Below are 14,946 nucleotides of genomic sequence, written 5' to 3'. Positions count from 1 at the left end.
GAGTACTGTTACCACTGGAGAGCACTCTTATACAGCTACAAATACTGATTTGTGTCCGTCAGCTCCCTACTTCAACATCCCCTTCTGTTCATTGTTTGCAACATCTGGCAGGTATTTTAAGTATTTGACCACCGCTGGTTATTAGAAGAGCTGGAGGAAGTTTTTCTGATGTTCTTCAGAAGGCTGGATCCTGTTATGCTACCTTCCGCATTAACTGCCTTTATGTGCTTGTGGGACAATAGCACTCACCGAGTTTGCCACCGGAGGTGGTCTCAAAGCCCAGGGGAATGTTCAAAGCTTTGCTTCATGCCCCCTTAACTCATTCTCTGAAGGGAGTTGTGCTCTGTGGGGTCTAAGGAGTCATTTTACCAACTGTAATCATTACGAGCATCCATTTCCATCACTTTCTCCACCTGTTGATACTTATTAAGGAGAGGAGCAGCTCTGTTGTTTAGTTAAGCAATCTACTAGCTATCATAGAATCATAGGTTATTTGGCACAACTTTGCAACTTGGCCGCGAGTGGGATCTTTAAAAGGTCAGCAGCATCAATACCCCAAGTATGCCCCCTCAAAGAGCCCCAAATCTTCAAGAGACCCTCTTCAGAGGGAATATCCTACGCAAAGAAAGGTGCCATCAGTTGTAGCACTGTGCCCTGCCCTGGACAGACAAGTGCTTCCTTGGACAGCTCTCCCAGTGCTCAGCTAGAAGGTGCCAGGATTGTAAGGTGAACTTGGAGGTCCCAGCTTTCTTTGGAGCTTCTGACCTGACTGCTGACGTTTTTGAAGTTGCGGCTGGCCCTCCCTACGCTTCCTTACACGCTCTGGAACCCTTCTTTTCAAAGGCAGAATGTCCTTTAAGCACCTCAGTGAAGAGGGAACCCAGGTGCTATGAACATCTTAAGGAATCAGGGCGCGTACGTGCAGCTACTCTAAACGCAGTGTTACATGAACAGCTCTAGACTTGGACGGTTAATTGCGGTAGGCACACGGACAGGCCGCCGGCAGGACAAGCGGCTTCACCTGGCACATAGGCCAACGCGCTGTTTTCCACAGTGACAGCTTTCCTGAAATTTACCCAATTAATAGTTGGGTGGGTGATTCCAAGCTGGGATTTCAGGGGCATTTATCATGCAATTGCATCTGGTAATGCTCTTGACTATCATGGGATTGTCACATTTGCTCAGGGCACCCACAGGCAGCTATTAGATGCTCCCAAAGCTATGTCATCTCCAGGTTGAACCAGCCCCACTCCCACAGCAAGTGGCCCAGCCCCGACTGTTCTGGTGGCCTCCACTGATCTCGCTCCAGTTCACCAGCTTTCTTGTACTGGGGGGCCAAAATTGCGCACAGTATTTCAGTTGTGGTCCAACAAGCGCCAAGTAAAGGGGAGTAATCACTTCCATTGACACCCCTACTATGCTCCTGTTAGCACAGCCCAGGATGTTGTTTGCCTTCCTTGCTGCCAGCGTGCACTGTAGATTCATGCTTAGCCTGAAGTCCACCAGGACCCCCTGGTCCTTTTCGACAGAGCTGCTCCCCAGGCAGTCAGTCCCCGGCCTCCTCTGCTGTCCTGCATATGTCTGTGGTGGTCTGAAAGCTGATTTTAGTAACTGGCTTGAGCTGGCTTGGCTTGGGATTCTCTGGACTTGATGTAACATCCTGCAAAAATACCCAAAGAAAATTTTGTCTACTCTAATGGGATATTTTGTACCATCAGTTGAAAACAGGAACCATCCGGGATTGGGACCAAGTCTTGTGAAGATATATTTCTAATGGCAGAACCCTTTATCACTCTAGACATTTTCTGAAAACTATTGCAATCCAGCCTGAATATGAATCAGTGGTCATTAAATCTTGCATTGTGACTACAAGAGGCCAGATGATACATTTCGCCAAGGTCTCTCCAGTACTTGCTGGAATGCAATGGTTCTTTAGGCTCTTTTGAGTGATGTGTCACATACTGCGCATAAAAAAATGCACAGGCGCTCCACGTGATCATACCAAGCCTCTGAAGATTTCTTTGGCTCTTCAGTTGCTTAGCTCAGATCCGTAAGTGGGACACAGCGCTTCGTTCTTCAGCTTGCATGGAAATGCTGACTTGTTTAATTTAAGAATTATTGGTGGGATTTTCAGAAGGGCCTTAAGTGACTTATGAACATAAGCCCCATTGAAAGTCAAATCCTACTTTCCATAAATATCGACCATATTTCTTCTGGTAAAATGTTTCTGGCTCAAGGGCCTCCTGCCAAAAACAACCTGTCTCCATTTCTAGACAACTTCACCCTGCATTTTTGATATGTGCAACGTCCCCATGGAGCACAGCATTGCAGGCCAGGAAATGAGTGTGGAACAAAAGGAGTGTAGGAAGCTCTGCCAGCTGCATATCCGACCTGGAAGACAAGACATCGCGTGGCTGCGGCCGGGCTGTGAGGGCTGCAGCCTCCCCGGGACTCCAGCCAGGAAATTGCACAAAGTCCGGAGTGAGAGCCCCCCATCATTTTTTTTCACACTGACAGATGTCCCTCTCTAGCAATGTGTCATTCTAGGGAAAAATGACAGAGGTGACAAAAACTGTCAGTTGGGGATTATGGCCATTTCTCTAACTGGTTTCCATTGTCTGTTGCCCAGAAAATAGGTTAGCTGCTGGGGACAATGAAGCCTGCAGCTGGAAACACAAGAGGAGGGAGGAAGTCCTATGTCCCTCTCCCTTTCCTCTTGCCCCTGCCTGTACTGGCAGTTCACTCTAACAGCTAATTCTTCCCCTCCCACACACGGCTTATTAACCATTTCACTGACCACTGTACCAGGACATTTCCAGAGTGATTTGAATGCCCAGACCAACTACCTGATCAATTCAGGTTCTTTTACGCAAACAGAAATTCAGGACAAGCAGGATGAGGTGAGCCTCAGGCAGGGAGGCATTTGCTGCAGTGTTGCAGTACCTCCCATCTTTAAAACTGGTGGGTATCACTTCCAAAGCAACTTTAATGGTACCTCAGGTTGGATTCCTCCAATACTGAGAGACTACAAATGGCTGCTTGCTTTAAAAAAATATAGGTCCACACCCTGAAATGTATGTATAGTGATAGCAAGGCTTTTGACATACAACTAATAGCAAATAAAACAAATAGCAAAATCGCCGTCACTGTGGGTAGACATGATGTTCAGAGAGACACTGGCTAAAAAGGGGTCAGCTTTTGGGGACAGTGTGGGCTATCCAGGGCTGTGAATACAGTAGATCTCAGCTTGGCCACAAGCTCTGGTCTTCTCATCATGCACATTGGGGTCCTGGCTGGAGGATGACACAGTTCCCTCTGGCCTGGTCATCCAAGTCCCCTTACAGCAGAAATAAGGGTGCAAGACTGAGGGAGGGAAGAGAAGATGAGCTCCTGACCATTACCTGAAGACTGAGTCTGGGTCTCCCAACTCAGAAGCTCACGTGTGCCTCTGGTCCTATGGAGTAGATTGACCCTATGGGATCTGTTCCCACCTTGTTAGATGGAACAGGCCATCCAACGGACTAGTACATATTGCTGAATGACTCATTTCTGGTAAGTATAGGCTTATTTGATATGGAAGGAGGAAAGGAAGACTTAAGAGAGAAATAGTGGAGAAAAAAAGAAATACATATTTCTTCAGTTTCTATGTTATTTTTGGAGGAGCAGACCACTACATTTCTGTTGTACTTTCTTAACAGATACCAGGAGACTTTTTAAAGGTTATTTTTGGAGCCACTGTATCTCATTCTTTCCTGGAGGCCTGGCCAGGTCAACGACACTAAGGAATGACTATTTCTACCAGACGAGCTCTGCCTCTCAACCTCTGTGTCCTGTGGAGCAGGCACTATTGCTTGAAAGAAATCTAGCAGGGTTTGTTTTGGGGTTCAACTTGTTTCCTTGGTTCCCCTTGGAAAGTGACCATGGCAATTAGCAATATTAATTGAGCTGCACAGAAACTCAGCCAGAAACTTGGGCTCCCCTTCAGGGAGCAGCCATAGAGACCCGGATGCCAGCTGAGGTCTGCGAGGGCAGTAGCAGCAGGCTGCTAAATTCAAGGGTTGGGGCCAGCTCTGTGCCGGGAACACAAGCTGTGCCACTGGCTCATGGCTTGTAACAGTGGTGTGGCACAGCATCTTCACACGTGTGTTCTTCTGTGCCCGGCCTGGAAGCTCACGCAGTGACGTGTGCCGCTGCAAGACTGGGTCTGTGCCGATCCCCAGCCTGAGCAGTGTCGAATGTAAGCAAGATGCATGCTTGCATGAGCAATGCTGAAATCCCAGCCCTGCTGGCCAAAGCACCTCTCCGGCCTCTTGAGCAGCCGCTGGCGCTGGGGAGTGCAAAAGGGACCAAGATCTCACCTTTTTTCATCTCAGAGAGCTTTGGTCTCAAACCCGTAACCTGGGGGAGGAATACTCAAGCTGTTCCCTCTTGTGCCCTGTATTTTTAATGTATAGCAGGAGATGTCAGTAAGCCATTGCTTTCCTTTTCCCCTCCTGTGTGATTAGTTTTGTGAAAAAGTCTGCCTATGACAGAAATAGCGATAAACACATGCAGCTCCTCACCCGCTTTCCTAATGTGCGTTTGGGGCCAGCCCACGAACCATTTCCCCATGCTGATGAAGAGTCACACAAGCAGCTTCCATCATCCTCGGCGGGAACGAAGCCCCTGCCTCTGCTGCGGCGCTCACAGGCTGCTCCTTGATGGAAGCTGGAGGAACGGCGCACAGGTGACATCGCCTGACTGGCAGCTGTGGAAACAGATGCTCGGCTTTATGCACTCAAGGGATGCCCATTTCCATGCCGTTACGAATAGCTCGCTATTAGGGGCTGGTGGGATGGGGACGCCATAAGTACAACGGCCAGTCGCCACCAGCACCTGACTTTATTTTACTTTTCTGTAGCTGCAGCCTTAACAAGTCTGGAAAAGGTTTTTCACACTAAATGAATTATGTTTCAGGCTAAATCCACAGTCATGAAGTAGTCTACTGGTTGTCCCTGTTCACTGAATATCATATTGTGTTTATAGCTGGCAGTGAACATTTGCTATAATCATTGAGTATGTGTAAATGTTTTAGACATAAGCAAATGCCATAGGTGGCTGAATTCTAGCAAACACCAAAACACACATCTTCAAGGCATTCAAGGTACTTAATGACAGTGACTAGTTAACAACAGTAGCTGGAGAGATAAAAAGAGCACTACCAACTTAAGTAAAGCAAGTGAACTCACATAAGGTGATTCTCAATGTTTTTTCAAGTTTCACATCATGCCTCTTGGATATAAATATCCTGATCCATATGCTGTTTGCTAAATGGTGCACAGAAAAAGGAACTGTGTCTCTTCCCTCTTCGTTGGATGCTTCACACATGGTGACTTCCACTTCCATCTCAGCCTGATCGGTTTGGAGAGGAGTCACCTTCCCACACACGGCCCTTCCAAATTTCCGTGAGGGAAGGGCTACCTTTGGGCTGACACAGCCTCCAGTCGCAAGGTGCCACCTCACCACACTGCAGGATGCACCTGAGGCGCTAGTGACCCTCACCCGTCCCAGACCTGGGTCTTGCAGAAGCAGGAGCAGCTCTGCCACATCCAAGCCACTACAAGTGGTATGAACCTGTACATGCAGTTGTTTTCCTGATGTCACCACGCTTTAATATAGAAACACCTGAGCTGACGGCCCTGCCTTATACATTCATCAGCCGACCCTAAACGTTCCCCAGGTATTATGGATACGGTGCTACCAAAATCTGAGCATTGCAGAGAATCTAAACCTCCTTTTTTGTTCTGGCTTCTCTCTGTTTTATATTTGTCAATGCCACACATTATAGGGCAGGATGTGGAGTTTTTATTACAACACAAGAACAGTGGTGTTCTTATTTCTAGTCCAGTCTTTGAGGAAAGATACCCTGCAATGGAATATATCCTGATCCATCTGTGATGAATGATGTGGATCTCTTTATACAGATGTTTATACAGCGTTAGTTAATTGTAATTACTTACCGTATTTTGAAGCAGCTGCAGCATGGCAAAGATCTGCTAAATGATTACTGTTCTTCAGAGATGCTGTGAACACTGGTTTCTAAAGGATAGGTGAGACCCAGCATGAATCTATACCAAAGAGATTCCCCTGCAAAAAGAGAAAGATGAAACTGAGTTTGCTCTTAGCAGCCCCATTCCAGCCTCCACTACCGCCGCAGACATAGGTGCCCTAGCATGACGTGGTGGGAGAGGAATTTCAGCATGAAACGTGGCACAGATGGGCTAGAGAAGGGACATTTTGCACATCCTCTTCACCTGCAGTCTCCTGCCTCATCCAGCTCCCTCCTGCCTCTAGCAAATGTTATTTTCTTTAGCTTCATTATGTGGGTGCTGACAAAATGCAGACCTACAGCAATGTTTTTTCCACTTGGGGAAATAGGAAAGCCTGAATTAAGCCTTCTCTGTTGATATTTGTACTGTGCTGTGGTTTTTTTTATTTTTATGTAACTTACAGCTCTGCTAATTCAATCACATTTACTTCTCCTGCTCACCCACAAGCAGTTCACCATTATCAGCTTCTTGCTTGCTTACCGTCTCTGTGTCGCCGTCAGGTGTGTGACGCTCGTTCTTTGCTCCCTCCACATTAAAAGCACTTTGGAGGGTTTGCTTTTGCTGTTCAGATCCTTACATCTTCATCTAGCTGCTGCTGCTGTGCTGCTTCGATATAGGCAAAGATCTCCTTGATTATTTTAGTTTATTTTAAATTTCATCTGATAATTCAGTCTACTTTTCCAACTCATCATCATCTGGATCAGGCTAGAAACTGTACTTTCATTTTCCTAGAATCAGAAGGATGTGAGAACAGCAGTTGTTTGGCTAGATGAAAGGTCCGTGTAGCCCCGTGTCCCATATGCACTGATCAGTGACCGATGGCTTTTGCCAGCTGCAGTGTTCTGCAGCTCACGGCCCTCCTCAGCGAGCTGGTACTTTCATATTTAATACTTGATCATTTTGTTCCTAACGATGTTCCGAATTTTCCTAATGATTTTTTTTTAACCTATGCAGCCTTTTAGCTTCCACTCTGTCCTGTGGTAAGGAGTTGCACCAGCATAGCCACATTTTGGGTGGAGAAGTACTATCTTTTGTTTGTGTCGAACCTCTTAGCATGTTGTTCCTTCACTGAGATACTATTAGCGCTGTGCTGTATCACTTGTGCCACCATAAGCTAAGAAAAGAAGAAAAAAACCTCCGTACTTTTTATTGTTTTGGAACAAAACATGTCAGTTTTGTAAGTAAAAGTAAAGTGTCCCATAATGAATATGATGTCAAGTGTAAATCGCAAATCAGAGCTGACAATTGAATGTCTGAAAATCTGATGTTGCAATTTTTCCCTTTTCTTTAAGACCTTTGAACAAATCATTGGGGACTGGCAACATCTGAAAGTGCTTAGGTGAAAGTGGCATGAAGAGGTGTGATCAAAGCCATTTTCACAGCAGACATAAAAATCATAGCATATCTGATTTTAAACAGGGTAAGCAAAACCTAACATGCCTGCTGGAGAAGATTCCATTGAAACTAGTTTTAGCTATCATGAGGCTCAAGTAGCATGCTTGGGACGCTGGAGATTTGGATCTAAAGCAAACCCTCACCAACAGATATTTAAATACGCTAGAGACTTTGAGTCTTGCAATGTTATGATGTTATGTATATGAAGAAAACTCACTTTAAATTATGCAGTCTGATGTTAGGGTGAAGTTAAATTGCATACAAAAAAATAATTTTCATTATCAGTTAAAAAATCACCCCGCATTTTAAAAAGATATTCATAGGCATCTAGCAATGTAGGTTAAAAGAGAAGGAAAAAAAAAAAACTTTTTAGCAAGGTACAAAATAATGTGTTTAGCTTCAGGCATTCTTTAAACTGCTGCTTTTCTAGGAAGGGAACACAGATGTGTGAGATTCCTGATTTAGTTCCAACCCAATACTCTTAATTAACTTCAAATTGTTTAAATATATAACGTCAGTGCAGGGAAGTAGCATCCTGGGGGTGCTCTATGCTGCACTCAGGTGTCAGTTGTTCCCGAGGTCCACCTGCAGCACCCCAAACTACTGCAAGGGGCCAACGTATGGTCCTGGTTTGGCACATTACTTCAGCGTGTGTCTGTTCTTTGGACACGTAAATAAGGCCAGAAGGGTGTTTATACTGAGAGGGATGCCTGGGATAGGAAACAGGGATATTGGTTAAAGCACATTTGGCCACTGCTTTCAAATGACACTGGGAATGTCTGGGCAAAGGAAACTGGTACTCAGGAAACACATGGGGGCTCTGGAAGATGAAAACTGGTCCTGAACTCTAGGACTCGAAGATAAACAGTGGGCAAGGAGCAGGTAGGGGAGACTGGTTTGGTTGGGCCAAGGGATGGATTCTAGTAGTAGACAAAAAGGAAACAGAAAAAAGTATTTTCAATAGGTTTAAATTCACTATATATGGTCTGTTCCTCCAGTGGAAAACTTGTTGGTTCACAAAGCAAAAGGGAGTTGAAAATGCCTACCTGTGGCCTCAGCTAAGGCTGTCTCCCTCAGCTCCCAGCGTGCGGGGAGCCAACGTCATTTGTTTGTGCCGATTCTGCACTGCACCGATCCCGTGGGTAGCGGCACCAAAAACAGGTCTGGGGAAAATTAATAATTCTGTCTGCGGTGGCAGGTTTGAACAGTGTGCAGCAAACAGTGCCTAGAGCTGCCAGCTGAACACCCCGGGTAAAAGAAAATATTAAGCTACTGCTCATCGTATGGCCGATGTCCTTCTTACGCACCCGCTGAGGTTGTGGTCCTGAGGAAACTTGCTTGTGTGAGGACATAAGTGAGAGATCTTTATCCTACGCACAGACAGTTGCAAAGAAATCTTCTGATTTATTGAATTTGCAACTTTAATATTGTTCTTTGCAATCCATACATTTGTATACACATGCACGCATACACGTACACATACACATGCTTTTCGTACCTGATTTTTCTCCTGCATTGCACTGGTAAGATACTGTAACTCCAATAACTTCAGGAGAGTTTCTCAGAGCTGAAAGTACTGTAAATGAGTCGATAATCAAGTCTACAGTGTCACCCCCCCAGTTTCTGGGCTACATGCGAGGCAGTGTTCCGAGGACATATCTATACTGAATGCCACACTGTGAGGAGATCCCCAAGCAAGCAGCTAGAGAACAAGCTCTGGATGGCTGTGTCGGTGTGGTATGATGCTATTAATTAGTCCTGAGTTAATTAGCCCTTGTGAGAGGCAGTGCTAATCTGGTTGTATTGCTTTGGGGACCCTACATAGTGCCTCTGCACGGGATTGTGCTGTGTCATACCTTGAGGACGTACCATCCCCTTCTGAGCCAAAGCGAGATCTGCCACACTGCGCTCCCCCATGTCACACGGGTAGGCCGTTGGATTTTGGTGGGAAGGATGGTCTGCATTGCTCAGTAGTGACCTCTTTCATTTGTTGAGGAGCAGTGAGGAAGGCCACAGGGGTGAAAGGAAAAGGCCATGGCAGAGGTCTGTAGAGTGGGCCTGAGTTGCAGGGAGAAGGTGAACGTGGGATTAAATGAAAGAGGCTCAAAACAAAGAAAAGGAAGTATTTCTTCATGCAATGTGTAGTTAAGAAATGAAACTCCCTGTGCCAGCTTTTTGTGCATGTTGGACATTTATACAGGCTCAAAAAGCTAATTAGACAAATAAAGAAAAAAGCCACCCAAAGCTGTCAGGTAGTAGGACTCACTTTTGGCTAAGGAAGTCCTGGGGCAGCAGTCACTCAAGGCCAGGAAACTGTATCAAAGAAAAGTCACGACACCATTGCCCTAGTCTTACACTTTTTCCCAGTCATCTGCTGGTGGCCAGTGCTGCTGCCAGGCCACTGGCTCAGGTGAATCTTTGGTCTGTCCCAGTAGAGCGCTTCCCAGGTGTCACTGTGTCATATTCGTATCACATCTCATGGGTGTTCTACAAACTCAAAGGAGCCTCTTCTAGTTAACTTAAAACAAAGTGCTTCCATTAGAAGTGGTCAGCTAGTAGACACGTCCTTGAAAGAGGCAGTCACCAAGACTAGGACAACAGAACAAACAATAATGCAAAATCCTGTGATTATTTCATGCAGGGGTTGACCTATACTGCAGAAGAAATGCATGCCACCAACTCATGGCTTACACTGAGAAGATCAATAACGTAATTCAAGAACACATTTCTTGGATAAAGGTTTAGGCCAACTTGGACCAAATTAGGTAACGGTAGAAATACAGTACGAATACCAAGACACTGGGTATCTCATACTGAGAAAAATGAGATACAGTTCAAGCATGTGTTGCCACAGATAGATTAGCACAAATATTTTTGATCTTTAACAAAAGCTCTTGCTTACTAACATCAAATACTACAGAAGCATCAAGTAGCATCTAAAAGGAAATGAAACCTGGGTTAGAGTAAACAAGTGAAGTAAGTAAAGAGTCGTGGTGCTGTATGCTGAGCAGACTGATTGATATTTGTCAGGCTTCCGAAGCTGCGCTCCATCCCTACATTCAAGGCAAGCAAACAAGAAAAGGAAATTCAGGAAAGGATGATAATTAGCAGTTGCTCCCTCAGAAAAGGCTTGAAGGTTTTCAAATTGGCTCCTGCCTTTCTAAGCCTGACAGGAGTCAGCCCAGAGAAACTGTGTGTATTAAATAAATACGGGTAATATAGCAACATCATTCGTATGTTCAGGCACTCCTTTGAACAACCAAGTAAGCCAGGAATCTAATGAACAAACAGTTGAACGTAACCTCTGGATAACCCTTTAATCTTCTCCTCCATTCCCCTTGAAAATCTGAGGAGGGAAACACTAGAAGACAGCAGACTGAAAAAGCCCGACCATGGCAACTAGGGGCGGACAGCTAGGCATGGGTGTTTCTCTTGTTTGCAAATTTTAGCAATTAAGAAAGCGTTGAAAGATTCTGAAAACGTTATCATTGAGAGAAGAGACACTCTTAGGGTTTAAAAGTCAGACTATCTGTAAATAGGGTAAAAGACTGATTGGCTTTAATTGATGATAAGTCAAAAGTCAGTTCAGACTTCCCCCTTCAAATAACATTAAAAACATAAGCTGTCAAATCTGAAAATGGGCAGTCATTCTTCTGATGCCACAGCCTGTGAATACCAAAGCAACACATACCATAATAACAAGGCACTGTTGAGAGCTCTAAAACCCCATCTGATCCTCCATATGTTGTAAGAGAAGAGTTTCTGAAGGAGACAGACTCCGCAGTGAGTAGAAAATGCCTGAAAGACTCTAGAGATGGGGTTGTGGGCAGATATTACTATGAGAAGGAAAGCAAAAGTCAAGAAAGTCAGATATTGATTAGGAAAAGCTGTGAATAGGGTTGAAAGATTTACAAATAACCCATCAGAAGCTATCATCTAATAAAAACATGATCTTTTATTTTATGCCAGAAGATTAATTGTATTGAATTAAGCCAAAAGAACAAAGGTGTTTGGAAATTAAATATGTCAAAGGATGAATGGATCAACACGAATCTTAAATTCATCAGGAATGATGACCTAGCCGCCAAATCAAATGCAGGTTCACAAATGTAATTAAGAAAATCAAAATAGTCCTGCGTCAATCATTAAACAATTAGAGCACGGGGAGTAATGAGAGGAAAGAAAGGATGGCAGTCAAGAACAAAGAAAAACATCTAACTGCTGTTTTCTGCAAAAAAGTAGGGATGACTCTGAAAGGTGGGCATTTCTCTGAATTAAAAATATCTTAGTATGTCTTTTGGCTTCCAGATGCTGTTGATCTCTGTCTCATTTGCTGCAAAGACAGTTTTGTTTCCTCTTACCCTCTTGCCCATTATTTGAGCAGAAGGACATAATTCACCTTGTGGAGGTGTTGCTACACCATGTGTCTACATGATTTGATCTTGCCGAAGTGGCTGGGCCAACAAAGCGGCATAATTTTGTTACTGAACTTTTAGACACTTTTCTAAACAAGTGTATCATTGGTCCCATAAACAAGGATGAAGGTTGCGTGAGATCAAGTGTCGAGAAGGGACACAAAAATTAAACAAACAACCCCACAAGAAAAAAATCATTAGATTAGAGACATCTACTAGTCTAGAGCTCACTTGTCAGATGCAGCCAACACAGTAGCCTGTATGGCCATAAGATTTTTAATTGTGAGCACCTTGGATCTGCTTTACATTTAAATCTTAAAGCAAACACTCTACATTGCTCCCTGTGGTCCATGCAAAGGTAACGGTTCGGTATGACGCTCAGTGGGAACCCATGCCGCTGGCAAAGTTAACAGCACCATTTCTATAGCAGATTCTTCTCCCAACAGCTCAGCGATTCTGGTCTGTTCTGCTTTGGCCATCCAGTAAGATCACCGCCCAAGGAAGTACGACATCTACAGCAGAAAGAGCCATGGATGCGCTTGCTTTGCGCCATCCCACAGAAGTTTGCTGTTGAAAACATATGCTTAGAAGATAATGAATGAGAGAAGCATCACAAACCAGCCTGAACCATCTTGCACCTACTTAAAATCTAGTGGTGTGCTCGAAAGAAAAATAATGGCATAGATGAAATGCATTTTCCTGCAGAACAGCAGAATTCTGTCTTCTTGTTGTCCAACATGTGGAATGTTCCCATTGATGTCTAGGACCAGATGCACCAGAAAAGACATTTTAGCTTTGGAGATTTTATTCCAAAACATAACTAAGGATTGGGATATTACTTGTATAGATGATTGCTTACTACAAAAGCCAGCTGTTTAATACTTAAAAATAAATAAAGATTTAAATATCTCAGTGTATTTCATTTTACCCTTTACTAAACTGCATTTGTGTGCTTAACGTTAACCTTCCCATTCAAATGTCATTAGCTGCTAATTAAGATGTTGATATGCTGATTGTATATCTTGCAGTAGAGATGATTTGCAGGCACTTACTAGGTGTTTATCAAACTCCAGCACACGTATTGGTTTAGCATAAGTGTGGCACATTTAATTTACCGAACACTGTCCCAGTTCTCCACTCTTTTTTTCTAATACATAATGAGCAAAAGAAGTAAAAAACATGGCAAGTTGTCAGGAACAATCTCAGAAAAGAAGAAAAGTAAAGTAAGTGACCTAGGCACTCTTGTGCAAAGTTTTTACCTCTGATTTCAATAAACCTTATTTAGAAATCTCTAAATAAAGATCCCAGCATATTAATAACAAAATGAATAAGCCCTTTGAATTTGTCTACAACTTACTTTGACCCATAGTCAGGAACAGAAGGCTTTTTAGTGTTAAAGGTTTGTTTCAAGCAACTTCCTTGTTGCTAACAAGAAGAGTTTAAATCAAAGAAAGGCAGTGATGATTCTGCTAGTGCAAAAGCAGTTCTGCAACACAGGGTACATTTTCACAGGACTTTTTAATATAATTTATGAATATTTGCTTGCAACGTAATTGTCTTTTCTGCTGACATTTTCAAAGCAACACTGTGATTTGTTGGGTCTCCTGAGAGTCCGAGTACAAAACTGATAATTATATTAAATATACATAGACAATAAAGAGTGTGTTTACATAACTATGCCCATAAATATCTGATTGAACAGTCATTGTTCTCAAAACCCTTTTAAGCAGCTCTCAGAGGGATCCAATTCTAATGACATGATGGTTTAAAAGATGTTGCTCAGTCTTGTTCCATATTTAATTAACTTTCCTTTTTTAAACTTGTGATGGTGGAGACAATAACAAATAGCTCTGAAAAGAGAGCGAGCTTTGAAACATGAGTGAGACCTTGTCAGGCTTTTGTGTGCCACACACAGAAGAAGATCTGCACACAAGAGTTGGTGGCCGGGGACCGCCCAGCTCCTGGGGGAGTGCATTGCTATAGCATTCACAGTTCACTACTACTACTAACAACAGCAACAACAATAATAATAATTAAAGAAATCTTCTGCACACAAATAAGGGAAGCAACATGGGGAGGGAAAATAGATGTATTAAATGGAATTGGTAAAACAGGCCTAAACTTGTTTATTTTTGTGCTGCTACAGAGCAGTGAAGCAAATACTTTAAAGAGAATGGCACATTGCCCACTAAGATGTAAAGGGCGTGTGAACATTAATTGAGCATCAGCGTATGACTGAACACATTAGACAGGAATCAAGGTAACATTTCTGAATTCATGGACGGTCTTATTCTACGGAGTCCTTCACATTGCCTCATCCTAGACAGGGCTGCAACAGCAGCACGATATTCTGTTTTCACACTGAGCTATTTTTAATTGTCACCAATTATAATTCATTTACTTTTATGTGTCCTGGTTGTCACAATATTAACATTTGTAAGTCTTTCCCTTTGCAGGCTGTGAGAATCTGTTGTGACATCTCAATAAAGCGGGATTCAATCAAGGTGTGAATGAATTGTTAATCTTGTTATAAATAGAAGGTGCCATATGTTGGTAAGGAAGGGACGTCTCTCTTTTTCTGTTGTTGAGGACAGTGGTAATGAAACAAAGTGAGTGGTCATGCCAGAATTACTAACAAAAGCCCAGTCACTGAGACATGGAGAGGACTCAGCTTTCCAGGTGCTAGCGAGAAGGAAGTGATAACTGTTAACGTGTCCTAGGCAGAGACTTTGAACTATTCCTTTTGGGGTTTGTAGAGTGAATCCTACATCAGGGAAAGCAATGAGAGCACTGGACTAGGAGTGAACCAAAGAAGATCAAAGAAGCCGACCATGCGTGCTCGCAGCCCAGAAAGCCAACTGTATCCTGGGCTGCATCAAAAGAAGCGTGGCCAGCAGGTTGAGGGAGGGGATTCTGCCCCTTTACTCTGCTCTGGTGAGACCCCACCTGGAGTACTGCGTCCAGCTCTGGAGCCCTCAGCATAAGAAAGACACGGACCTGTTGGAGCGGGTCCAGAGGAGGGCCACGAAAATGATCAGGGGGATGGA

This window comes from Aptenodytes forsteri, unplaced genomic scaffold, assembly GCF_000699145.1.
Source record: "Aptenodytes forsteri isolate BGI_AS27 unplaced genomic scaffold, ASM69914v1 Scaffold23, whole genome shotgun sequence".
Classification (NCBI taxonomy): Eukaryota; Metazoa; Chordata; class Aves; order Sphenisciformes; family Spheniscidae; genus Aptenodytes; species Aptenodytes forsteri.
Note: the sequence above shows the minus strand (reverse complement) of the source record.